We start from the raw sequence: 9,724 nt of genomic DNA on the forward strand, positions 1-9,724 counted from the left end.
TCCTAGAGGTGCAGAGGAAAGCTGTGCTCCTGTAATTTCAGCACAAGGGCATCTGTGCTCTAAACCTACCTCTTAATAAGATAAATGGTCCATTTTAGGTATCTGACATTTAAACACTGTGCTTTTGTATTAGCTGCACTTTTGTGTGGTAAATTCTCTAGGCTGCAACCCAAATAATGATATGTGAGTGTGTATGTGAAATAATTGTTCCTATGATTGTGCTGTGCCTGGCTCAAAGCAGATGGTGAAATATTTATCAGCCCTGGGCTTGTCTCTTGTTATTAGAACATAGTATTTATGAAAAGTCACCAGTGCATCTTATCTTTCTTTAAAGGTTTTTCTTATCAGCTTCTTATCTACCAGAATCATGAAGTAAATGCCATATTTTATGAAATAACTTAGTATATCTAAATAATATCTACTCTTACGTAGTATTTATTATTTTCAGTGTCATAGGTGGATAATACAGGCAACTAGTTCCTCCATAGTAAGAGAGAGAAATGGGATTTATATACTGTGTGCAAAAAGAAAAAGTTATAAAATATCTATAGGGAAAGGCAGACTCATGAGGGAAAAGTTAATATAAACTTAAAATGTCAAATCTTCATAATTTTTAAAAATTCCACATATTAAAAAAAATTACTAGAGATGAACTCAGTGCAGAAAGCCAGTCACACAGAAGCTCAGGCTTCGGCCCAGGATTACCTGGTTTGAGGTTCATTCAAGGAGCTTGCAGTTTTTAAGCATCCACTAATGTTGAAACAGATCCCCAGAGAAACAAGTCAGCAGAGACTGAATCCCTGAAGTTGAGTCTCTCCGAGAATTCTTTTAAGAATGGCTTTAGATCTCAGAATCTCATTTCAAGGTGAACCATCCAGGAATGATCCTGGGTCAGAAAATCATGAGTTTAAATCCAGCCAAGGACCTGCTGTCCAGGAGGGAGAGGGGATCTCTGAGTTCCCGAGCACTGAACACAGCTATTTCAAAACGGCAAGAACTCATGTGCAAGGCAGGAACTGCAAAGACTCTGTAAGTTATTTCACTCCTGGCTACAGCCAGAAAAACCCAACAAGGATGAGATGATTCCTCGTTTGGTCCTGGAGCAATTTATGATCAATGGCTCCTGCAGTGACGGGTCCATGTTGAAAGAGAAATGGGAATCAAGTGGCAGAAACAGGGAGAAATTCATGGAAGATCTGACCAATGATGGCATGAAGCCACCTGGCTTAGTCCACATCTGCATGCAGGGGCAGGAAACTCTCTTTTCTGAGAATATGCCCTTAAGATAAGTCGTTGTTCACCTCACGAAACAGTTGTCAACAGGAGCCCCAACTAGAGAGAACATGGGGACCCCTTTCTGGGTTCCCAAAGATCCTTCCCTGGAAACAGAACAAGGAGATGATGATAAAGAAAATGGTGGCAACATTTCTTTGAAAACTTATCAAGCAAATGACAGTATGGACTAGTCAAGACAATCAAATACCTTCCCTACTCATCATCCAGGAAGATAACTGTCCTGGGCCTGGAGAGGGAGGTGTTTCTTTGGAAAATCCACTCCGCTCCAGAAGAGCAGGTCTAGGCACCTGCAGGTCCCAGGAAGGGTCCCTGAAAAGACCCCCTTACAAAGATGTCCTTATGGAGATGGGACCAGGGTTTCTCTCTCGACCAGACCAGGTTACCCCGAGCGTGTTCCTACCCATCAGAGCATTGAGGGAAACTCAGCATGTGGGGACACCAAGAAAGATCCCAGGGAGCCCCCAAATCATACAAATGTGAGAAGCGTCCCAGGATCTTTAGGTATCTATCTCGGTTGAAAGCCCATCAAAGAAGATACAATAATGAGAGGACGTTTATTTGTGGCCAGTGTGACAAAGGCTTCTTCCAGGCATCAGACCTACTCATACATCTGAAGATTCACAGAGGAGAGAAAGCTTTCAGGTGCAGCATGTGTGAAATGTCCTTCAGCCACAAAACCAACCTTCGGGCTCATGAGAGAATCCGCACAGGAGAGAAGCCCTGTCTGTGTTCCCTTTGCCAGAGAAGCTTCCGCCAGTCACCCACCCACCACCGCCACCTGAGGACTCACCAGAAAATTGCCTTCAAATGTGTTCCCTCCACACCAGATGCTTCCCTGGGTACAGCCCCAATGTAATGTATACGAATCTGTACAAGTACGTATATTTCCTGGTACTTCTCTATTTAGAAGACATCTTATAATTTCCCGATTATATTTTCCATTTCTTGTCTCACTCCATTAAAGTGTAAGCTAAATGAAGGCGGGGAATGTCTCAGTTTTGTTCACTAAAGTATCTCAGGTACCTAGAAAAGTGGCTGACACATTTCAAATGACCAATAAATATCTGTTGAATAAATGAAAAAAAATTACTAGATTCTCTTGAATATAGATAGTATTCTTAACGGTGTTCAAATAGCTTATATTTTATTCCACTGGTGAATATGCCTTGTCGTAGAACCTCAGAAGGAAGGTTATTCTTAATGTCCTCTGTGTATAAAGTTAGATTTTAGTAAAAGTTTCAAAGTGAACTAGTGAACCTCGAAGGCAAGTCTACGAATCATACTGAGCTGGAACAATCATTGATGTCCGTAATGATCTTGAGAGAAGCGATTTAATACAGCATTAACACAGACTCGAGCATGAGTTTCTTGCTTGTGCTTTTACTTACACAAGACATCTCGATACGTGGGGATTGGGGGTCACACCACGCAGGAAGAAGCTCTCCCCTGGGATGTGATGGTGGTATCACTCACTAGTCGTTATTCAAGAATGTATAAGGAAAAAGAGATGAAACAGTTAAGGAGTTTAATATTTGCTTTATACACGATCTGAATCAATCAACACGCCAATCCCTGATGATTTTGGTCCCCCTTGCCGCGCTGGCTTCACAGAACAGTGATCGCCCAGCCTGGACGTTTCACTCCACTATGAATAGCTTGAATTCAACCAAAGATTAATCTGTGCAATTTGTGCAGTAATGGAAGTGTCAATTTGGCTGTTCTTTTGATTCCAGTTCAATTTTGCTGTTTTCCCCCACTTTTTTCCTCTCTCCTGCACTCTATTCTTCTAAACTAAGAGCTACTCCTCTAAGATACAGATGAAAAATGGAGATAGACAAAGAGCAGTGTTGAAGAAAATGCAAATGCACACTGTGAAGACGTGAACGTGTGTAGGTTATCCCATAAAATAGTATGGAATGGCCAAGGGAAACGATGTTAAGCAGGAAACGGAGGAGGATCAGAGTGAATTTGGAAAAGAACAAGAGAAAAGCCATTGCCAAAAAAAAAAAGCAAAAAGGAGCATAGGATCAATATTTTAAAACGATGGCATCAAACTACAAGCCTTTTTGTAAAAGGCCTTAAGACAAGACTTTAAGAATCTTAAAGAACTTAAATGCTCATTAAATGTGAGCTGCTATTATTATTATTTTCTGACAGTTTTTTTTACATAAATCAAGCAGTTTTCATTGATCTTAATTTTTTATGTAGCTAGACATGCCCATATAAGAACATTTTTCCCATTAGAATCCTAAATGTTTTTGAATAATCACTTGATTTTTTTATTGAGTTCATAGTAGTTTATATCAATGTGAGATTTCAGTTGTACATTATTTCTTGTCTGTCACCACACAAGTGTTCCCCTTTACACCCTGTGCCCACCCCCCCACCCCCGTCCCCTGGTAACTGCTGAACTGTCTTCTTTGTCCATGTGCTTATTTGTATTCCACATAGAAGTGAAATCATCTGGTGTTCGTCTTTCTCAGTCTGGCTTATTTTGCTTAGCGCAGCTCCCTCCAGGTCCTTCCAGGTTATTGCAAATGGGACAAATGGGATGAATTTTTTTTTTATGGCTGAATAGTATTCCACTCTGTGTGTGTGTGTGTGTGTGTGTGTGTGTGTGTGTGTGTGTGCATGCCACATCTTCTTTATCCAGTCATCAGTCGATGGGCACTTGGATGGTTTCCATGTCTTGGCTATTGTGAATAGTGCTGTAATGAACACAGGGGTGCATATGTTACTTTGGATTGTTGATTTCAATTTGCTTGGGTATACCCATAGTGGGATAGCTGGGTCATACGGTAGTTCTATTTTTAGTTTTTTGAGGAATCTCCACACTGTTTCCCATGGTGGCTGCACCAGTTTGCATTCCCACAAGCAGTGTGTGAGGGTTCTCTTTTCTCCACACCCTCTCCAACATTGGTTATTTTTAGTCTAAGTGATTATAGCCATTTGAACAGACGTAAGGTGGTATGTTAGTATAGTTTTGATTTGCATTTCCCTGATGATTAGTGATGTGGAACATCTCTTCATGTGTTTATTGGCCATCTCTATATCTTCTTTGGAAAAATGTCTGTTCATATCCTCTGTCCATTTTTTTATTGTTTTTTTTTTTTTATTGTTCAGTTGTGTGAGTTCCTTTTATATTATGGAGATTAACCCCTTGTCAGATACATGATTTGCAAATATTTTCTCCCAATTGGTGGGTTGTCTCTTTGTTTTGATTCTGGTTTCCTTGGCCTTGCAGAAGCTCTTTAGTCTGATGAAGTCCCACTTGTTTATTTTTTCTTTTGTTTCCCTTGTCTGAGAAGACATGGTATTCGAAAAGATCCTTTTTAGTTCGATGTCAAAGAGTGTACTACCAATATTATCTTCCAGGAGTTTATAGTTTTAAAACATATCTTCAAGTCTTTGATCCATTTTGAGGGGTTTTTTTTTGTGTGTATGGCGTGAGATATGGTCTACCTTCAGTCTTTTGCCTGTGGCTGTCCAGTTTTCCCAACACAATTTATCGAAGTGACTGTCTTTTCTCCATTGTATGTTCTTGGCACCTTTGTTGAAGATTAGCTCTCCGTAGAGATGTGGTTTTGTTTCTGGGCTTTCAGTTCTGTTCCATTGATCTGTGTGTCTGTTTTTGTACCAGTACCATGCCATTTTGATCGCTATGGCTTTGTAGTACATTTTGAAATCAGGGATTGTGATACCTCCAGCTTTGTTCTTTTTTCTCAGTATTGCCTTGGCAATTCGGGGTCCTTGGTTGCCCCATATGAAATTTAGGATTCTTTGTTCTATTTCCGTGAAGAACGTCATTGGGCTTCTGATAGGGCTTGCATTGAATCTGTAGATTGCTTTGGGTAGTATGGACATTTTAACTATTTTTATTCTTCCAATCCATGTGTGTGGAATCTCATTCTATCTCTTTAGGTCATTATTAATTTCTTTCAGTAATGTCTTACAGTTTTCATTATATAAGTCCTTCACTTCCTTGGTTAAGTTTATTCCTAGGTACTTTATTCTTTTAGTTGCGATTGCAAATCACTTCATTTTTATCATTCTAATGTCAAAGGTTGAATTTAACATACCCTTAATAAATGAATATTGTATGTGTTTAGTCTTATCTTTCACATAGGGGCTTTATCACAAATAGTATTGCTGCCCTTTAATATCCTTAGACAATAAACCTATCTGTTTTAAAAATAAGCATTGCATAAAACCTATTCTGAAATTTTTTTCAAATAGAAAAATAAATCTCGCTTCTATGGACCTCCTTAGAAAAATCCAAATAGACGTCCATTTGTGAGCTACAGAGAACATACTATTGTCAACATTTTTATCCATGTTGGGGATGCGGGCTACTGAAAAGACAAAGTGAAATTTAAGGGCCATAATAACTAAGTAGCTAGCAAATTTTCAAATATTTAGGGCTTTTAAAATGAAAGTTTTAGATACATAGTTGTAGTCATTTCTATTTCTTTCTTTTTTTTTTTTACATTGGATTAATTAAAGCATCTTTATTTAACACCATGCCTGCTAAATCTGGTTAACAGTGATGGACTGTTAAATCTGGATAATGAGATTTTTTGTTTGTTTATTTGCTTTTAGAAAATGGCCTTGCTCTATCTTCCATGGCTAAGATGAAGGACAGGGAAACCCAAACTAATCCTTTGGCTTGCTCTGACCAAGTAAAATCTTTGTTAGCCTTTCTTCTGGGCCCCTCCCACCCATTTTCTAGTCTCCCTCCTTCCTCCCCCTCCATCCTAACTTTGTTGAATACTTCTGTTGCTAGTATGCTATCTGTGGGAGAGAGAATGAAAACCACATATCCATTTCATCTTGAATTTGATTTTTGTTCCTTTTCTTCAGATACGAGATGGGAAAAAATGCTGTATGATTCTAGAAGAATGGTTATAATTGATCACAAAATCATTCATCTCCAACTCCAAAACACATTTTGAACAAATTCTTTGTTATTTACAAACATCATCAGTGTAGCATTTTTATTTAGCTGGGCAGGTTTTTTTTTTCTAAATAAGCTCATGCTCGCTGATTTATCCTTCTCTCCCAACAAAAATTCAACAGAATCCTCCAAATTAATGAAAACAAACATTTTTTTGTCTATGTCCCTGATTTTAATCTCACGTTAGAATATCAGTTGGAAAAATTGTTTCCCATTTTAAAAATTTAAATAAATTCTTGACTATTTCAGTTATAAATACAGAACAAGCATTTCTTGAGCATTTATATCTGCCTTAATTATTTGTTGAGTGCTAACGAGCACTTCTCATTGTCTGGGTGTTGGGATATCTGGTTAAAGTCATTATAATGCTCCAGAAACTCACAGACCATGGAAGGCAGACACGTGCAGAAAAGCCTCGATGGGAAATACTGTGAGAGCTGTTCAGGAAAGAGAGAGGCAGACGACTGGCAGAGGGATAGATTTCATAAACATTGAACCCTCCTGCTTTTGAAATTTAGTTGGTGAAATGAGAAATAAACGTAAGGAAGTTAAAAAGCAGTACGAAACTCCGTGTAATAGGTGCCAGCTTAGTACCAGGCTCAATGGGTTCTGCAGAAGTTCAGAAGCAGCAATCTTTCTGTTTCTGAAAGTTAATGCTGGGTGTTACAAGAAGGAAATGGAACTTGATAAGGCAAAGAGTGGGGAGGGAATTCAAATTAAGACAGCAGGTTCTGTCTCTAAAGCAAAGTGAGTGAACTCATCACTTTGATCCTCTCATGCAGATTTTGCTTTGCTGCGGTAAATGTTTGTGGCAGGTTTTCCACTGAAGCTGTGTGATAGTCAGATCCATGCAGGAAAATTAGCAATAAGCTGGAATCAGGAAGTTCCCTTTCTGGTGCACTGGTTGACATTATTATGTGTGTGACATTTGCACAAGATATTAAATCTAGTTGCTTGACCTATGAGACGAGGATAATAATATTGAATATGCCTATGTTGCTTACAGGATTGTTGTGCCCATGAAATTAGATAATAGACTTGAAATGTTTTTATACAATTAATATATAATATTTCATTTGCTTTTTTTGATAAAATAACTTTGAGCCATATAGACATAATCAGAAAATGCAAAGTAGCTGATTTCTTATCCCCCGAACTGGTCTTCGTCTCTGTAGTCTCTTTCTCTTCTTTCTCTGTAAGATGTGAGTAGTATTATAATACTGAAAAATGAGGTTTTATTGTATACGATGAATTTCCAAGATAAATGATCCTCACATTAATAGGAGTTGAGTACAAAAAGTTTATATCCAAATTCGTCCTGTTGGAAATTCTAAGATACCCTTTAAAATCTCTAAGGCAGATATTAGAGTTCTTTTTATGTATATGGAATCAGAACTGAGTCACATAGCACAAGGCTAATTAATGGGAAAGTGAAACACAACTTGAATTCTGGAATCCTATTTCATTCTTTTTCCTGAGTGTATAGAGCAATATGTTTATGTTTTAAATCTTATGTTTGAAAAGGACAAGTGCTGTCACTGAGAACCGCTTGTAATTGTGTATCACTTGCTATTTACTTTAGCTAATCAGAAGCATTAGTTTCCTGTGGGGAAAATTAACATTCATGAGATACATTAAAGATCCTGTCAGTTTATCATATCTCTGGAACGTGTAAGCCTACTTTCTATTTCTATGCATAAATTAAGTATTCAGAGAGTTATAAATGTACCGTCTATTAATTTTAATTATGCATGTTTATTTTGTTGTATTATAGATTTTTCTAGACACTATAACTCTTATTTCTCCTGCATAATTAAAAATAAACATCTAATTGTTCTCCCCTATAACCACCCAACTCTTTAGATAGATTTTTGATGACATATTAAATGTTTAATGATTTAGTTTGTATGCAACTAGTACAAAGCTTTGAAAAATTAAACTCTGTGAGCTTGAAACTAATTATTTTGGGCCTTATTGTCAGTGCTTAGTATAATAGTAAGCATGAATAAGGGATTATTGCATGTTATCTTCCTGATATTACTACATACAGTACTGATAGTTATATCCAACACGGAAATTCAGTTACAGAACTTGACATCTATGACAAAATTAGTTGCAAAGGGACTATCTACCTTGGTGATTTCCAATTCTTGCTAGGATTCTTGATTTATCTCTCTATAGAAGTCAGCACATTCCATGTGTTATTCTGTATATTGAAAATTATTAAAGTAAGATATATATATTCAACTTTTAGGCTGATTTTCTATCTATGCCCAACTGGGCTTATTGGAAGAGAAATTTAATAAAATATATATAATTTGAATTGAGGCAATACTTAGATTCAAACAATATTTTTAAGAAACAATTTTATTTATTAGTGCCATTAAAACTAGGAAAATTAAAAAAATTATTTATCTATCCTTTTGAACACGACCTAGAGATGCATTTTGAGGCATTTTAAAAAGTAGTTATTAATTAACATGAATGAGGTGTTTGGAGAACATGGCAGGGCAAAGTTGAGAGCCAATCCGTTAAAATAAGGTCTAAACCAAATCCTTCATGGAGCCCTAGGATTTCAACTGGCTATAGGGGTGTGAGAAGAGTATTTTATTCTCTGGTATAGATAAAATTTATTTTCTTGGTTTGGTAGATGCATTTTATCTGCAAAATGGTGATTACAGAACTGGTTATAGTTTAATTATAATGGTCTATATAAATGTGAAATGTCATGGCATTCTTACATGAATGGTTTTATGAAGGAAAAAGCAAAGCTTCCTCAAGATTTATGAATAAAGATGACTGCCGTGTATTCAGTAAAAATATAAAGTGCTTGTAAATAAATAACATATTTATTTATGTTCATGTACGTTGTCCCATTCAAATTATAACAATACAGTCATGCTTCCCTTAACAAAGGGGATATGTTCTGAGAAATGCTTTGTTAGGTGATTTCATCATTGTGCAAACATCACAGAGTGCACTTACCCAAACCTAGATGGTATCAGCTACTACACACCTAGATTATATGGTGCTAATCTCATGGTACCACCATTGTATATGCAGTCTATCATTGACCGACATGTCATTATGTGATGCGTGCCTGTGTTAAATCCAGAATTACTACAAATAATTTTTAAAGTTTTTCATTAGTTTTCAAGGCAGAATACCTTTTTCTCTATCCCTCATATAGCCTAAATTCCTAGAGGGTTTTTGTTGCATAGTTTATTGAATTCTATAGTGGTTGTAAACTTATTGCTAAGAGTTGTACGGTAGCCTATCTATAAGAATTGCAAGATCAAGGATCAAGATATATTCTCTAGCTTTATTGTTTGCAGCATATCTTTGTTATTTTTATTAACAAATTATTAAAGCTAATGAATAAAAGACAGAGACTGCTGGAGCATTGTTGATCTATTTTCACACTTCAGTTTTTAGAAGTATGAATACCAATGAAAATCTTCTTTTAGACATTAG

General features: G+C 36.8%; 1 pseudogene; it reads left to right on the top strand.

The window, feature by feature from the left end:
* Window positions 1–834: 834 nt before the first annotated feature.
* LOC124236458 (zinc finger and SCAN domain-containing protein 4-like) lies at window positions 835–2,152 on the top strand (annotated as a pseudogene).
* The last annotated feature ends 7,572 nt before the right edge of the window (window positions 2,153–9,724 follow it).

Source organism: Equus quagga, chromosome 2 (genome assembly GCF_021613505.1).
Source record: "Equus quagga isolate Etosha38 chromosome 2, UCLA_HA_Equagga_1.0, whole genome shotgun sequence".
In the NCBI taxonomy this organism is placed as follows: domain Eukaryota; kingdom Metazoa; phylum Chordata; class Mammalia; order Perissodactyla; family Equidae; genus Equus; species Equus quagga.